We start from the raw sequence: 18,502 nt of genomic DNA, 5'->3' as shown, positions 1-18,502 counted from the left end.
TGGCATAGAAAAAAAAAATGAGTAAGTGAATATATTTTTTAAATTAAAATAAAATAAAAGACTGATTCAGAATCTGAGCAGTCCTGGGTATCTCCAGATGGGGACATCAGAGGGCAGGGACAGCAGGCAAAGTGGAGTCCCCAGGACATCATCTCTTGGTGCTCCCTGCTTCGAGGAAGACGCCACCCACAGTACTCAGGATCGAGATTATCCTCCACTATTTTCCAGATGAGGAAACAGAGGCCCAGGGAGGTTAATGATGTGGGAGCCCGCTCACCACAGTTGTCGGCCCCACGCCGACCTCAGTAACGCTGCACGGCTCAGCTCTCTGAGCGTCCCCTCTGTGTGCCTGTGCCCCAGCTGCCTTCTGTCCCTGCGATCTCCTCTGCCCACGCTCCTGCCTCTTCACCCAACTGGCACCTCACGTTCACATTTTTCAAACTCTCAGGATCACGTCCTCTGGAAAGAATTTCCTTGTCCTACCTTTTCCATTCATTCGTTCGTTCCTACCTTCCTTTATTCATTTAGTATCCTTTTATTTAATGCCTGTTGTAGAGCAGGCATGCCACCAGGAGCAGAGTAGACATGGACCCAAGCCTCCTGAAAGCTAGAGTGTAGTGAGACAGATTTTAAACCAAAAGCCAGTCATTTGAAACGTAACCATATAAAGACCACTTGTGGCCATGCATTTAAAGAGAAAGTGCAAGGTGCTCAGAGCATATGTAAAAGGAGTGCTTCACTGAATTGCATCAAGGAAGGCTTCTCTGCGGAAGGGGCATTCAGCTTTCCAGCTGAAAGATAAGCAGTGCTGATGATAAGGTGGTAACAGACATTATTGAGTGTGTCCTCTGTGCCAGGTGCTTTCCAGGCACCTGTGTGTATTACCTCGTTTCATCCTCACAGCAGCCCTTTGAGAGGGGCACTATTATTATGCCCATTTGACAGAGGAGGAAACTGAGGCAGTGAGAGGTAAACTGACATGTTCCAAATCGTTCAGCTAATGCATAAGGGAGTCAACATTTGGATACGACCATCTGGTTCCAGACCTATTGTACGTATGGGAGAAGAAAGAACATGTATGAGGCATCTGGAAACATCACAGTAAACAAAGAGGGGAGGGTGTAGATGGAGGGTCTGAGGTCTACAGAGCTCATGGGCCCTGGTAGGATTTTAGTTCTAAGCGTTATAGACATCCATCCATGGAAGGTGTTTGAGAGAGGGAATGTCATGGTGAGGTTACCAGGTTCTAAAGTATATGGTTGCTTCCGTGAGTGGATTTGCAGAAGGAGGGTGGGGGGCACGCCATCAGAGTTGGGACCCTCATGAGAAGTCATTTCAGTAGGTTAGGGGAAAAGGAGAAACAGCGAGGGAAAGAGAGAAGGAGAGACTGAAACATTCCCTCTGGCTGACTGTGCACCTTCTCCGGGAGCCTTGTGTTGTGACAGGTTGATTAGGTCCTTGTCTGTCTCACTGGGCAGGAAGCTCCAGGAGAGAGGCAATCTTGTGCCATTCACTGGCTTCTGCATCAGTCGTACCTAGCATGGGGCCTCACACAAAACTGGTACCCCGCCAGTGCTTGTTGAATGCCCGAGTGAATCATGAATGAAAAACTTGATGACGTAAGCCACTCCCTAGTGCCGTGCAGAGTTGACCTAACTCTTACCACCTGCTCAGTACCCAGAACCTTCCTCAAAAAGCACACCAAACCAGCATCTGCCCCGCCCCCACCCATGCCCCCACTGATTCGGTCACAGCAGTGAAAAGTCCCCATCAGGCTGGGTGCCTGGCATCCTGGAGGGAAAATGATTGGCTGGTTGAGCATTTCCACATCTCCTCGGAGTGGGGGGCGAGATGCTATCTATGACCGTCTTGGCTGACAGTGGGTCCCTCCTGCCTCTGAGCTAATGGCAAAGCACACGTGTGGGCAAGGCGGCCGGCTTTGTCTCTCAGGGGGAGAGGACGGCCTTGTCAGTAAGTCAAAGCAGCTCTCAGACTTGGGATGCAACGTTTGTCACGGCAGTGACAGCGTGCAAACAAGAGATGGGCATCTCTGCTGTCTTGCAGCTTGTGTCACTGTGGTGAAAACACACAACTCCTTGAGTGGAGCTGGGGGCAGAGAGCTTCCAACTAGAACCGGCTCAGAGGCCAACTCTCTTGCAGCTGGAGAGCCAGTGGGGCTAACGTCGGCCAAAGACAGAGGCTCTTTTGGCGTGAGATTCCTCCTGAGATGCAGGGACACCAGAAAGCCAGACTTCAGTGCCGAGGTCCCTTTGAGAGGGCCAAGGAGAGCAGTCACTTTTCAGAAGGCCCATGCTTGGCACCAGATTTAGGAATCGAGGGATTTGCATTGCTAAAGGTTCGTCACGATATCCTTTAGGGAGCAGGTTCTTGGACACATTACAATAGGATTCTATGTGCAAAAAATCCGGGCAGTTTTTAGAAACCTATTTAATGGTATAAAGTGAGAGCTGACAAACTGTGGCCCACGGGCCAAATCAGCCTGCTGCCTGTTTCTGTGTGGCCGGTGAGCTAAGAATTCCTCTGCATTTTCAAATGGTAGAAAGCGAGTCAAAAGAAGAACAACACTTTGTGGCGTGTGAAAATTGTATCAAATTCAAGTTTTAGTATCCAGAAATAAGGTTTTGTTGGAACCCAGCCACCCTTGTTTGTGCAGATATTGTCTGTGGCTGCGTTCAGGCTACGAGAGCAAAGTCGAGTTGAGCGGAGTCTAAAATAGTTACTATCTGGCTCTTTTTCAGAAGTTTGCGAACCCTGATTTGCATGATGAATTCTTAGTATCTATGGATATGAGTGCCTCCCTGTGGGTCAGCGGGGCCTGTGGAGGCAAAAATGGGGGTATGGGCCTTGTTTCTGCAGCAAAAATGGGGGTATGGGCCTTGTTTCTGCAGCAGGACTGTGGCTCTGTGAAGGGGTGTTGTTGAAATGGAGAATGATGTCAGCACAGCGGTCTGTTGACTGTGGGCAAGCATGCGCGTGTGCACGTGCACGCGTGTGTGTGTGTGTGCGCGTGTGTAAAACAGAGCGGGGAATTTGGGCAAGGTCAACATTTTTGCAAAGTGGGTGGTGTTCTGGGTGATACTAGCTCCAAGGGATGTTTTAGATGCAACATTATAAAAATGGGTTTGGTGCTCACATAGGCATGGGAAGCACTGAGTACGCAAAGCAAGCAGTTTCTTCCCCACAGACTAGTGAGGACTTTTATGTGCTCACGTCCATGATGACTTTCTAAAGGGGAATGTCAGAAGCGGCCTTCTCCAACCTATTTGATTGCAGAGAACATTTAACAGTCCATGATCCAGTAATAGTGAGTGGCGCTCATGTGATGTGTTCGTCCCTGGTCCTCTGCTGCTGGGTCCTTTCCTAACCATAAAAGAGCTGGAAAACCACTGGAGCGTGGGTCCATGAGAGGGCATGGCAGAAATGCCTCTCCCTCAGAGGTTTCCTGGGGCAAAGTCAGTATCACAAACCAGAAACCTAGACTGACTGCAATATCAATCTGAAGGAGTTAGGCAAAGAGGAAGAACTGGGGAAAAAAAAAAAGATGGCCCTTGAGAGAATTTAGAAACATCAGACCAGAGCAAGAGGGACCGGGAAAACATGATGCCGCTTCTAGATGGTTCCTGAGCTTCTGGATTATAGCTGCAAATGCTTTTTATGGAGTACCTGGAACCTTCACTAGAGGTGAGGAGGGAGTTTTAAGGGCACCAGGCTGGCTTGTACCGGCCAGGTGGATGAACTCGGGTTGGGTCCCAGGATCCAGAGCCTACTCAGATGAATTAATGACCTGAGATTGGTTGAAAGAGAAGGTCAAAGGCAAATGAAAAATTCTATCTCAAAAGGAGAGCCACAGTGAATGTTGGCAGGTCTGAGGGATTCCCAGAGAGTGAAAAACAAAAGCCTCCAAATCCCCGAGACTGATAGAGGAGGCATTGGTCAAAGGATAGGAAGCAAAGCTGGATTCAGAAACGCTGCCATGATGCCCGGATCACTCCTTTGGGGGTACCTGCTGCTGTGATGGCCTAACCCCAAGATGCACAGTTCTTGTGGCCCTAGACTGATGAAAGCCTTTTAAAGCTTGGCCCCCACCTGTCCTCTGGCACCAACAAAGCCCTGGTCACTGGCGAAGGCTTTTGCTGGCGGAGACTTTGATCTCCACATATTCTAAACAGAGCATTTCTTTCGTCCCTAGTCCCCCTTTCTGTGTTCTTCACTCATTCCTTTTTTGATACATCGCACACTTACTCTGTGAAAAGCAGCGTGCCAAGTGGGTGGAGGCCTCTTGGTGGGTCCCTATGACATATAAAAAAAAAAAACTCACCCCAATCCCAGACCCGGAGACTTGCTCTGTGAGGGGGCCGGGCTGCAGGAACAGGGCTTTAATATCTGTCTCATCTCAGCAACTGAGCTACCTTCCCCCAAGGGTTTCCCTGGGTGTTTACAATGGTGCAATTAAATGACTGGATAAATAACAGTTATTAAATGGGTAAATATATCCCTAATGCTAAGCTGAGCCAGAGCCTCCTGACACATTTGTTGGACTCGTTTGTTTATTTAGATCTTAGGGGAAACTGGGACATGAGGGTAATAACGGACGACTTCTGACACATCTTTTCTGGGTGTTTAAATAGGGAAAGGTCCTGGGCTGGCTTTGAGGGGAGAGGACAGGGAGAGAGGCTGCAGTAAGTATTTTTAGATCTTCCCTAACAAAAATCACTTGCACGCAAATACTGGGCTCTCTTTCAGTGCTTCTCTTTGGGCTATTAACGCTGTGGAAATCACACAATTGAGCTACCTCTCCACCACACACTGGCAATCTTCAAATAAAAGACTCCTGGGCTGTAGTTTAATCTGAATAGATGGTTTGCCAAATAAAAAAAAAATGCCAGTTATGATAATTAGGAGAACGTACTTGTGGAGTTCCCAGGCCTTTATCTTTCTTACTGCTGGTGAATTGGAGATCACGTTTTTCTCATGGGGCTTGTCTGAACGGAAAGCAGGTGAGGGAAATATGGGTTTTGTTGTGGGCGAAATGAATCCTCTGTCCATGAAAACAAACTCCTGTTCTTGCGATAAATATGAAGCCAAAACCTTTTAAGAAAGTGTCAGCCTTGGTCAGGGCTTTCATTTCCTTATTTTAATTATTTCATCTTCCAGGAATAAACATTAGGTATCCCCCACCCCCCGCCATCAGCCTTAGCGAGCCACCGTGCCCTGGAGTGCACACTTGACTTTCATTATATTGCAAGTGCAACCCACTTAGAAAAAGCCGAGATGTGGAAATCCACATTTATGCGAATGTCCCAGCCCCCTGTTCCTCACCACCCTCACACACACACAGAGGGGAGGTACTTAGCTTTTCTTGTGTGTATCAAGTCGGACTTGTGTTTCTAGCTTTTATTTGGACAGATCTCCTCTCTTTACCGCCTCCCCCCCCACCATGTTTTCATTTAAAAACAATAGTCAGAGATGTTTTCAGAGTGCTTAGAAATTCCTACAGGCAATTACCAACCTGTCCTCCGGAGTGCCACAGTTAGCCAACCTAGAGGACTCTAGACCTTTGGAAACGCCTCCTTTTCTTCGAAAGCACTTCCTCATCCCTGCCTCATGGGGATACGCAAAAGAGAGAGAGGTTTACCAGTTATCTGAAGGCAGTGCTTGCATTCAAGATTTCTTGAACTTTGGTCATGCAATTAAGGACGAGGTCAAGGAAGAAGCATGAGGCTGTTAATGTGGCTCGAGTTCATTGCTGGAGTTTCTTCAAAGGGCTGAAGATTGATTATGGAATTGCTCCCTCTTCACTCCCGGCGCTGACAGAAGGACACACAGCAAGAAGGGAGCTTGCCAGGAGCAAATGAGCAGGGATGCCGAAGAGCCCGGAACTGCACATCCCTGGCCTGTAGGCCAACAGCAGACGAGAGCTGGGTTTTCATGTAATTGTTCTCTTTGTTCCTCCTTCTGTTTCTGGGGGATTCTCCTGACGATAGCAGTTACTATTTCAAACCGGGAAAAGTACAGGAATTTGGAAACAATTCAAGGAAGGCCGGGGAGCTGATACTTTACATATTCATGTTATTGCAGCAGGTGCAGGACTATTTTCAAAGGCAATTTCTCACTCTGCCTAGAGATGGACCCTCGGTCCACTTTCCACATGACCAGGGGGTAGCAGGCAATTTAGAAGGTCAGCCTCGCCAGTGTTCTCAAATTTCATGAGCTATCTCCTTTTTTTTTTTTTTTTTTTGAGGATATAGATCTAATTTGCTTAGAAAATCAAAATACCTTCCCACCAGGCTTTTCCCAAAGAGTATCGCTTGCCCAAATTTTACCAAAGCTAGCTTGAGAGAAATAATATTCTGAAGAATAGTTTCAATGATATGTCCTTCATATGTCCCTCTAGATCAGTTTTATCCAATAGAACCTTCTGCGATGATGGGAAGGTCTCAGTATCTGTGCTGGCCAATACAGTAGGCACTAGTCACGTGGGACTATTAAACACTTGCGAATGAGAAACTAAAGTTTAGATTTTATTGACTTGTCATTAATTTAACTTTCAATAGCCATGTATGGATAGTAGTTATCATACTGGACAATGTACTTATGGATGATAACAATTGAAGAGCTTCTATTCATTGGGTGTTTAGTGCGTCCAGATAATATGCTGACATCTCCAATGCATTACCTCCTTCAGTTTTTACATCAGCATTTTGATGTGTAAATATATTTGTGTCTCCATTTTACTGGAGAGGATTGAAGCTCAGAGATCGTAAGAAACTTGTCCAGGGTCCCTCACATGGTAAATGGTAGAGCTGGGGTCTGTCCAACTCCACACAAGCCCTATATTCTAGTTTCACCCCACATTTTAGTTGAATTTTGTGCAAAATCAAAACCCATGAAAGCTCTTTGACCATATTTCACTACCTACGCTGATTTTGTCGGGTTTCACTTCATGCAATTTGTGTTATGAATGCTCTTTTGATTTAACAAATATAAAATTATATCAGGATATTTAATATTTTGTTGAGCTGTGCATGACATCTTAGAAAATTTAGTAAACCCCCCTTTCCTTCTCAATCCAAGTTAAGAATTCGCTTTATCTGAGTTGCCCAGATATGAGGCAGAACATTTTGCTCTGACTTGCCTTGAAGAAAGTGTCCTACAAATTGATATTACACACCTTGTAGAGATGTTGAAAATGATGTTGTTTATTCTACTGTACAACATCCCCATTATGAATACTTGTAGGAGAAATTGCTTCTAGACCTAATCACCAAGAAAAAGCACTGTTAACTGGAAGGAGATGGCAAGCGTTTTCCACTGCTGACCACGCAACTGATTGTATTGCCCCTTACGCTTTGGCCACAAGGAACCTCAAAGCTGTATTTTTTATTTCCCCTTAATAGCTGTGATTTGTAGGCCTGTTTTAACTTTCTGCTTTGACTAAACCTTCCATCAATCTCGTGTCTCCATTGTCTTAATTTGTATATAATTAAATCTTTTCATTACGTCTATATATTTGCACAATCAGTTTCAAATCCTTGGCGCAGTGTGCAGCACTAGAAGACCCGGATTGCTGGTTCATGCTGGGCGGAAAAGCTCCATCTCATATTTGATGAGAAAGGGATCACCCCACACGCCCAAAGGCCAAGGTGTTTTGTTCATATAGAGGTCCACTGTGTCTCCTCCACAGAGAAGACTTAGGAAGAGGGGACAAAGGGAAGAGTTTCATAGTCACCGTTGGGTGCCAGGACGGGTGCCCTCCAGATTCCATCTTTGACGTGAAAGAGTGGAAAGTGGGGTTAGGCAGGAAGAGAGTGTAAGTGGTGGTGCAAAACCTGGCTCTCAGAATTTGAGACAATGAGTAACAGGTGCAGGTACCATTCTGTTGGCTGTGTCCATCATAAGCAGGTTCTGCAGTGTTATGATAGACTCAAGCACTTGACTAGTCTAGCCAGAAGTTTCCTGATTCATCATGTGCACACAGTCGTGCCATCAGCCCTGGGAAATCATTAAAAGAGTAACAGAAACAGAACGAGTCCAAGGATCCCCAGATCTATCAAGGGAGACAGGAAACCAGCCTCTCAGCTGATGGGATGGGGACTGTTTTTAACTAAAAGAGGCAGAGAATATGTGAAAAATAATACAGTGGAAACATTCTTTTTTTTTAAATTTTTAATGTTTTTCTTTTACTTATTTGAGAGAGAGAGAGAGAGAGACAGACAGAGACAGAGCATAAGCAGGGGAGGGGCAGAGAGAAAGGGAGACACAGAATCCAAAGCAGGCTCCAGGCTCTGAGCTGTCAGCACAGAGCCTCATGTGGGGCTTGAACTCATGGACTGTGAGATCATGACCTGAGTCAAAGTCAGATGCTTAACCATCTGAGCCACCCAGGTGCCCCTAGTGGAAGCATTGGTTTTTTAATTATCTCACACAGTGGGCATGTTGATGTGGGAATAAATGTTTGAAATGCAGAAACGTGAGAGGTGCCATGATAGATGTCATAAATGGGTAAAACTATGATGTAAACTGGGACTTCAGCATTTTGCAGTGAATTGAATTGAATTGAATTGAATTGAATTGAATCGAATCATATTTATTGATTTTGAAATCAGTGCATGGTCCATATAAGAATGTTGACTTAGCTCAGCTTGAGCACAGAAGACAGCCTCTTAGGAGAAATGAACCCAGCTCCCAGTTCTTTCCTTGTGAAACATTAAATCAGCATGAGGCAGCACATAGAATAAGAGGAAAGTGATCCTCTAAAGTCCTGCTTTAGAGCAGAGTGTGGTCCTGGGCCAGTGGCTTTGGCATTCACCTGGGAGCTTGTTAACAAGTGCGGCCTGTCTGGTCCTACCTCAGACCTTCTGCACCAAGATCTGCATTTAACAACAGCCCCAGATCATTCCGTTGCATGTTAAATTTTGAGAGACACTGCTCTTGTGCAGCCTACTCAGGGCTCTAAAGTCCATGAAGTTTTCTTAGGGTGTCCCAGCCACCCATCTGTATGTGTATTTGTGAAACATTTGTCAAGCACCTTCCGGGAACAGGAATGCTCTGGGCACTGTGGGGATGCAAAGATACGTATGACTTCATCTCAATCTTGAAGGAGTTCAAAGTCTGTTGAGTGACTAGGAGGAGCAACGAAACGCGCGTGTATATGGAAACTAATGGTAAAAAATAAATGTCATGAAAAGTGACAGAACAGGGGTGGGAGGAGTGATGGACCCCATTTGATCGGGCTGTCACAGAGTGGAGGGAGCTAGAGTTGCAGAGAGCAGAGCTGTGCAAATAGAGATGGTGGGGGCAGAGCAGAGCCAGGAGGTCCTGCTTGGTCCCACCTGATGGCTACCTTTCCCTTCTACCACCAGGCAACAGACTTATTCTTTTCCCTTTCTCCTGAGCCAAGCTATTGCTAACTCCTCCCTTTACGAGAGCTGGAAGTGAATGATAGCAGCTTCAAGTATAGTCCTTTGGGCCAGATTTTGATGGACGATGGAGCCCTCTGATGGCACGGAATTCCAAGCACTGTTAGTGTATTGCAAGTTTCCTTTTCCCAAAGGGTTTTTTTATCTCACCGCTTAGGTGATCGCTCATTCTCCCAGTGCCTCAAATTGACAAGAGATCTTTTCTTTGCCGGGCAGCACAGCGTGGTAGTCAAGGGGCAGGCTGTGCAGTCAGAAGAAGTTAGCTGCACGACCTTGAGAAAGTTTCTTAACCTCTTTGTGCCTACCTTCCTTCACCCGTACAGTGGGAATAATGATAAGACCTACCTCAGGAAGTTGTTAGCAGACTGATAAAATTACTATATGGAGAGCCCTTGGGACAGTTCTTGGCATGAAGGGTATGTTCAGTAATGTTCGCTATTGTTACTATCCTCTCCCCAGATTTCCTAGAATCTCACAGTCATGAGAATCATCTGGGATGTGTTTTAAATACAGCATTGCCCAGAAATCCTGATACTGTGGATGTGAGTGGTCTTTGGGGTTTACATGTTTAGCAAGTACCCCTTGATGGCTCTCACTGTCAGAGAAGTTGGACGAATAACTTAACTCCCGTGCCTGGCCCTCGGGAAGTGGCTAAGGCAGCCATCTTTTCTGTGGGGAATCAGTGTCTGTTTCTTGAGCACGCTGTGCTGGGAATCCACACACACCAAGGGCAGCAGTGATGCGAGGTGAAGAGCACAAAGCTTGGGAGCCAGACAGGTCTTGGTCTCCAACCTGACTCTGCTGTTTTTTGAGGCGTGATGGATGCTGTATGGACAAGATCCGACGCCCTGTGATTCTAGACATGCGGCGGGGAGCAGTGCTTTCTGAACTGAGCGTCTCCAGGGCATGGGTAGCAGGAAGGCAAAGCAGACAGAATGCCCTGCTCTAGGAGCTTGGAAGGAGCTGGCCAGGGTGGATGTGTTACCAGAGAAATGGGGGGCGGGAGACCTGAAATGCAAATGCAGTGAAGAGGTCATCAGGTCAGCCAGGTGACAGAGCATGGAGGACCAGCTAAGGTCAGAAAGAAGGGGCAGGCAGGTCTCAAAGGTCTCCATGGGTGTGGGTCAAGGTCCAGGATGGGGGATGGGAGATGGAAAGACCAAGTACTGGTGGAAGCCAGTTCTCGGGTAGAAACTATTTGCTTAACACTCTTTTACATGGAGTCCAACCACAGCATGGCCCTGCAGTGTTTGTGCAGCAGACCCAGGTAGGCTGCCATGATCAGTTCCACAGGTTGTGTACTGCCCAACCCTAGGGAGCACCGTTCACATTGTAGTCTTCATAAAGAGCACCCTGTGGGCTGTCCACTGTAATCCTATACTACAGTTATGTATGGAGGCCATGATCATCCTGAGACCATCAGATGTGGCTTGGTTATTATTTATTTATTTATTTATTTATTTATTTATTTATTAGTTTTTTCGTTTTTTCGTTTTTATTTTAACAGATGTGGCTTATTTGTAATTCATGCCAGGGCAGAGGTGCCAGGCCACCTTGACCGGTGGTACCCTGACAGCCCTGCAGTAGGCTGGCAATATGGAGAGGGGTAAAAGCAGAAAATAAAATATTGTGGGAGCTTATAGAACCCAACCCGGGAAGATGGCCCTCATGCCACACTGGGTTCCAGGCAGAGCCACCTCCAAGAGGCATGACCTGCAGGAAGGGGCAGGCTCGCCATTTCCCTGTATCATCTGGATCACACAGCACTTGTCCATACACTCACATCGAGCCTTCTTATCCCCGTTCCTTAACGTTCATCCTTGGCATTCATCACCTAACATCCTATATGTTATATTTTCTGAAGCTGTTCCCCCCAACTAGAAGCAAAGCTCGACTGGTGCCTGGCACAGAGGTGGCATTTGATAGATAATTGTGGCCTGTGGAAGGGAGGGAGGAAGAGAAGGAATGAGGGAAGGATACACAGGTATGTGTCCAGGTTAAACATGGGTTCCAACCTAGGCTTGGGGGAACAGGGAACAAATCCCTCTACAAAGAAGAAAGAGCAGGAAGAACTTAGTGGCAGGTCAAGGTGTTTGTCAGATGTGTTGGGGCTCTGGGCAGAACCCCTGCCCCCAGTAGAGCTTCAAGGTAGAAATCCAGGCATGAGGCCTAGCAAAGAGATGCAGCTTCAGGGCGACAGAGTTTTCCAGGCCCCACCGAGACGCCTCCCTCCACCCCTGCCAACCCCAGCTCCCACCCTCTGAGATCTGTCTGCTCGGGAGAGAGTCTGGTGACATCTCCAGGCTCAGCCTCTCAGCCTGGGGCTGGCTTTGCCTCAGCCCTTGCCAAGAGCAGAGGGAGCTGGCGGCTGGACCGCCCTGATCCCCTTGGTACGGAGTCCTCATGGGTTCGCATCTGATGGTGGAAATGCTGCCCTACCTTGAGCCCCGACATGAGCTCTTTTATGATTGTTGAAAACCCAGGGATGCGATGACCTTGAAGCAGAGCCCGCAGTGCGTTCCTGGAGACGATCCCCTCCCCGGCCATGGAACACGGACAGACAAGTGAACGGGCAAACATTGCCCGCGCGGTCGGGAAGCCAGCCCCAGCCCTGCTCCTGCGCTCTGCAGAGCCAGGTGCTGGATGTGTGTTAATCGGATGAACAGTCTCATTCACTTGATGGCTTTGATTTGTGCTTTGGGCTGCTCCGTCAAGATTTCTTAAACACAGACTGATCTCTGCTAATTCATGCATCACCACTGAATATTTTGACATGCGACAGCTCCTCGCTTTGGAGAATCTGTGCAGGCTGGCAAGCCAGCGGGGCCAGCCAGACGCTCTCCTCCCTTCCCCTCTGCGGGGCAGCCTGAGCCCAGGGCTCCCATGGAGACCCCTCCTCCAGCAGGTCTGAGTACACGGTTCTCTCAGCTCACTTTCTCCCCACCTTCTCCCACCTCCTGGCCCCACTTACCTGCCGTCCTTAATTTTCGTTCCAACATCTTCTCTTTCTGAAGCTCCTCGTTTCCAATCCATTGGTATCTCTCGTCCCTTTTCCACTTCATTTTCTTCTTTCCTGCCTCTTCCCTTCCCACCCTGCCACCGTCTGCTCCTCACAGTCCTGCCTCCCCCTCCTCAGCTGCCACCTTCTGCCACCACCTCTTCTCATGTGCTTCTCCTCCTCCCCCCCCCCGTGCATGCTGTGATTTTCCCTTCCCCCAGGCTCCCGGCCTTTCCCTGACCTCTGTGCCCCTGCTTGGCTAGACTCTGGGCGACTGAGGCTCCCCGTGGGAGCTCAGGTGGAGAAGGCAGGTGCCACAGTGCCTCTGAGAAGCCCGACCTCCTTCCCCATGATGTGCACAGAACAGTGTCCCCGGGGACCGGAAGCGCAAACTTAGAGCAGGAAAAAGCACACCCAAACATCAAATCTCTCCCAAGCAGCCTTCTGTCTGCAGGCAAGCGGAAGCGGGGAAACGCAAACTCGTGCCTCAGCAAATTGCCTTGGTCAGGCACTCTGAGCAGCAGTTAGCATTTATCGGAATAAAATATCTGTTGGACGAATGGATGAATCCATGGATAACACTGTACACAGAACTGAGCTTCACATCAATATGCATGTTCGTTTACTAATGATCAATCATGGACCAACACAATGAGACGTAAATCTGGAGTCAGGACAAGCGCAATTCTAAGATGCATCTGTAATGTATATACACCAAGGGAGCAAAAAGAGGCAAATATACTGTCTGACCTATCGCCCAGGCAGTTGTGAATGGCTATCTCATTTTACTCCCCCAGTACCTCCGCGGGCTCTCATCCTGCCCTCTGCACACTCTGTGAGCACCATGCTAGGTGCTCCCCAACACCTCAGAGGCTTTCTCAGCTCCACGCCTTTGCGCTTGCTCTTGGGTCTGCCTGAAGGGTCCGTTCCTATCCTTCATCCTGTTCCTCATTGAAGACCCAGCTCAAAGCGGTACCTCCAGCCTTCCCTGTTCTAGACAGCAGGATGTCTCATCCGTTTCTTTGTTGAGTATTTTGATGTGAGGGATGCTGCGCCGGGTCCCTGGGCTGCAACCCACAGCAAGAGAGCAGTGATCCGGCCTTTACCGTGTTCACTTGGCTCTTGCCCCCTTGCATGCCCCCTCACTTCAGCACGCCCCCTTTGCTGGCCTCTGGCTCACCCACCGTGTTGTTGCCTATGTAAGAGGCACCGTGCTTGAGACATCTGTATATAATTAGTGTCAGTTGAATGGATGAAACTGATGCTTGGGAGATTGGCCGGTTTGCCCAAGATCGCAAGCCTGGAAGTCACAGTTCCTGCCCCGTCACCCCTGCCAGCCCAGCATTTCCCTGCACGTCTGAGGCACCATTTTCCCTCCCTCTATACTTGGGGCTCCAGCCAAGCTTTGGCCAATGTATGGGTTTGAGGGGAAAAAAAAGCAGCAATGATGCTGGTAGCATTGCCGTCCGGCATCAGATAGGTGTTGGGAGTGTGCATTTTTACGTGCTATTCAAAGTCAGCGCTCAAATAAGTAGACTCGGTGTTTAGTCGGGTCTAACCTCTGCACTATACTGGACAGCTAATATTCATTTACTTTGTAATGTCCGTATTCTCTAGATATTATTACCAGTAGTAGTAACAGCTCTGAGGACCGAGCCGCTGTTAAGGGTGCCCCGTTATTTCCCATTTTACCAAAATTCCCGCAAGTGAAGGATGAGCCTTATTTTATCAGCACACACACAAGAATTCCGGGAGGGGAGGTAATTCTTCCAAGGACACACGCTGGCAAGCACCAGATTTAGGATCTGCGTCACTTGTGTAAGCCCTGCAGTGCTCTGGTGTGTATACAGTGGTTCCCGGAGAGCATATGGCCTTAAACACAAGCCCGATTTTCCTGAAGTAGGAGTTAAACATGTCGGTGGGCCAGAAGGAAGGCTGGAGTCTGTCCTCTGGCACAACCATACTTTGAATCCACTGTGATGGTGGCTCTCTGCCTGTTGAATGGAAAATGCCCTAGCGGTCCTGGGGATTTTCACAGCGAAGCCACGCTCAGCCAACCTCTCTGAGCCTCCTCTTAGAGCTCTGATATTCTATTAGAACTCTCCCAGATTCAATAAATGCCCATGAGTTTCCTCCATGTGCTCAACTCAGAGATTTTTTTTTTTTTTTCTAACTTCAAGGGGTAGATTTGGGCTTCTGGGCGCCAGGATAAATCAGGCTAAAGCAGTTTGATTTCATGCAAAAGAAATGTTGCTCTTTGATACTCAGGGAGCAAGAACTTGGGCTTTCTTCCTCTCCCTTTCAAAGTTAAACATTTACCAGACCCCTGGGCCATATTCACGAGAGCTATCTCTCAGTGCATGGATGACCCAATCCACTCCCAGAAACCGCACAAGGGACATCTGTGCCTGCACCCTGGGAAATGGGATAGGAAACATCCATTCTGAGTGACGCCCCCCCGTCTAAAGTCTGTGGGGTCCCATGGCAATGTTTGCGTTCCACCCCCCCAAGAAACTGACTCTTCGAGATTTGCATACAGGACATTTTGGGGGTTGTTCTCCGGGACAAGACCTATGAAGGAGCAAGGGAAGCAGATGGGGCAGAGGGGGAAGCCACAACATGCGTAGCATCCGTGTTCCCATGAGGAACCCTGGGGCTGGGGTCACCCTGAAAGGATGTCTCTCATCAAAGAGAAGGGCCAGACCTTCAGACCCCAGCACCAGTCAGTGGGCAGAGGAATAACGTTGGGTGAGGCAGCTTCCTCAACTGGGGGAACGAGTGCTTCAGACCTAATGAGGTTTGAGGGGGGGCGCGCACAGGGCATTGGCTGCAGAGGGGCTTCATGCTTCCCCCATAACGTAGAGCAACGTGTTGTGGCCACGCCAGATCCAGCCCCTACCATCTCCAGCTGCTCCTTGATTCCCACAGTGCAGTACTGGATACAGTTGGTGCCCAATAAATGTTTGATATGAACTGCATCCGGGGTACTCATGGGTCTTTCTGACGATCTAGTGTCTGCACTAGACTGGTTAGCTAGTATTCATTTCCTTATCTTACCGATGAGGAGCCCAGAGAGGTCAAGTGTCTTATTCAAAGATGCCCAGCTTGTCAGAGCCAAAGGTTGTTAGATCCACACCCCGGGACTCGTGTTGTCTTTACCACACCCTGCTAGCTGCAGGTCTTTTTGCTAGCTGGTCTTTTTTGGCCCATATGATGAAAGGCTTTAGCTCACAAGGAGGTTTCATGTTTTAATGAATGTGTTCCCCAAGTGGGTCTGGCTGTTACTGTCATAGACGGCCTGCCTGCCTCTGTGGACAACGTTGGAATTTAATGGTCTCTGAGTGCTCACCCAGTATTGTCCAGCAAATGTCATTTTTCACCATGAACTTTCTATGGAGTCATGTAAATTAGTTATGTCCCCAACTTTTATAGTTAGGACATAGCATCAAATTCCTGACACTGAAGAACAGATCAGCCATGGTGGTTGAACAGGCATGTGCACCCACCCCCACCCCCTCTGCCCGACATGCTCACCCATTCACTGATGGCTGCTGGCCCTACCCCACCGAGTGCCATCCCTGCCTCCAGCCTCTCACGCAGTGACTGATGAAGAATGCGAGGTCCCAGGGGGCCCTTTACACCTCAAAGAGCCTTCACAACACACAAGCCACCTGAGCCCAAGTGAATGGCCACGCCTGTCCTTGCTGTAGGAACACCCGGGGCCCCACTGCCATGTGAAGCCAGGCACCTATTTGGGGCAGAAGAAACTATGCCCTTGTCATGGAAGAGATTATAGAATCTCCTAGATGGCCACTCTCCTGCCCTGGGCAGATTGGGGCTCCCAGGAGGTAGCTCAGTGGCATGGATGAGCTGGAGCTCTGGAAGGTAACTTTGAACAGACCCTTCACCCTCCCCCTCAGCTTCCCCAGCTGGAAAGCAGGAATGGATTACACCCCCAACTCAGGGTCGCTCTGAACTATGCCTTTAAGTCTTCTTGTTTACTTGTTTACAAAAATCAAACCATATATAAAATCCAGAGGAAGAAAATAATCGGAACCTGAAATCCTCCCAGCTTGAGATATCTGCCATTAACATTTTCGAGACTGAACCTTTGAGCTTCTCTTTCCGAGCGCGTGTATCACTGTGTCCCGGGCAGATCGAATGACCACATTTATCAGATGCTTAGCACACGCTTCACAGATGGAAGCCTTCAGTAAAGGCAGACCGACTGGGTCCTCCTTTTCACCATCGCCTGATCTGGAGACCGTTAGGCGGTCGAAGCAGCTTCGAATCTGCCTCAGGAGTGCACGGATCGGGCTCCAGATTCTACCTCTTACGAGATGGGTCGCTTGGAGCAGGTGTCACAGATTTCTCATCTGTGTGATGCGAGATGGACGCTCGCTTTGTGACAGTGGCTTTGAGATCAGTCTGGTCCAAATTTGGCTCTGCCAGGGCTGGGTGACTTGTGGGCAAGCTTCTTTTTTTTATTTTTATTTTATTATTTTTTTTAAAGCATTAGCCTTGGTTTTCTTTTGCATAAAATGCTGTTAATAGCCTCCATCCCAGGGATCCACCAGGCTGACGTACATATGGCACTCAGCATGGAGGTCAGCCCTCCAGCACATACCCAATAAAGCAAGCAGGGAGCAGCAGTAAAACAAGTAGCAAGGGCATCGGTGGTCCCAGCAGCCCACTGCATTATTAGGAGAACACGATGAAACTGCCGACAAAAAGTTCAAAAAGTGCTTTGCGGGTATTTTGTCATCATTATCCCTATGAACTCCTGGTAGATGTGCGCGGCTGTTTTATTAGAAAATCTGTGAATCACCATGGATATTTCTTGCCTAGCAAAACGTGTAAAACATGCTGGAGAGATTCTAGGGTCACTGCCGGGGTAACAGCGTTAACATTTCAGTGTAAGGCTCTCCTCATTTTTCATTCATTCCTTCCACACATACCCATCCAACGTTTACTGTTTGAAAAGCATTTTGCTGGTGGCTTCAAGGGTTGTGTGGGTAGGACTAAAACCTCGCTTCTCATCCAAGCCCTGCTCTGGGCAGTTAATGAATTTACATGATCTCGTTTCAGTCTCTACGGCAGCGGGGAGAGGTTGTTGATCTAGGTCCCAGTTTACAGATGAAGAAATCGGGTGTGTGGAGATGAATTTGCCTCAGGTCACAGAGCTGGGGGGAGGAGGACCTGGGAGTCACATCGGTGAGCCCCTGGTCTCTGTGCCCCATCACACGGAGCTCCTAATGGCTCATCTTTGCCTGTAGTGTGTGTTCCACACCAACAGCCTGACCCATGGCACCTACAGAGCCCCAAACTAGACCATGGCGTGAGCTTTTCCTAAGCCCCCATGATTTTTAAAGACAGGTACTTTCTCTAAATAAGAAATAGAAATAGAAGGCATTGCTAGGCACCCAAAATATCTATGAATTCAAAACAGCAGTTGTGACATTTTTCAAATTTGGACTTCAAAATATTTTCTGCTGACTGGCAGCCCATAAAAGCCCGTTTCTTGGGTTGAGTGTAATTAATCTCTGTATTTTGACCACCGCTGGTGCAAACTCCTCATCATCTCTCAGCCTAGACGTCGGCCGGTTCTCCAGCTGTTCCCCACCTCTGTATTCTGCTCTCAAAGCAAAATGGAAGCAGGCAGCCAGGGCAGGGGGAGTATTATCCTTGTCCAGTTGTGTATGCGCCCGTGTGTGTGTGTGTGTGTGTGTGTGTGTGTGTGTAGCACTTGGTGGTGGGGGAGTGGGCAACCCAGAACAGCAGCAAATGGGGTCAAGTGCAATCTGCGTGCCAAGACCAGCCCCACACTCCAACTGTGCGACCTGGAACCAATCCCTTAATGACCGTCTGTCTGTCCATTTGTGAAGTGGGAATAATAGAAGTGACAAAGATGTCTTGTTAGACGTCTCAATATGTGAGAATCATTTGTTAACCATGAAGCTCTTTAAAGATACAGAGGGTGGTTATTGCTATTATTATGCCAGTACTGACATTACCATTATCTGCAAGGATGCCTGATATCCATTCTCTCTCTCTCTCTCTCTCT

Source organism: Lynx canadensis, chromosome E1, assembly GCF_007474595.2.
Source record: "Lynx canadensis isolate LIC74 chromosome E1, mLynCan4.pri.v2, whole genome shotgun sequence".
Lineage (NCBI taxonomy): Eukaryota > Metazoa > Chordata > Mammalia > Carnivora > Felidae > Lynx > Lynx canadensis.
This window is presented reverse-complemented; position numbering follows the sequence as displayed.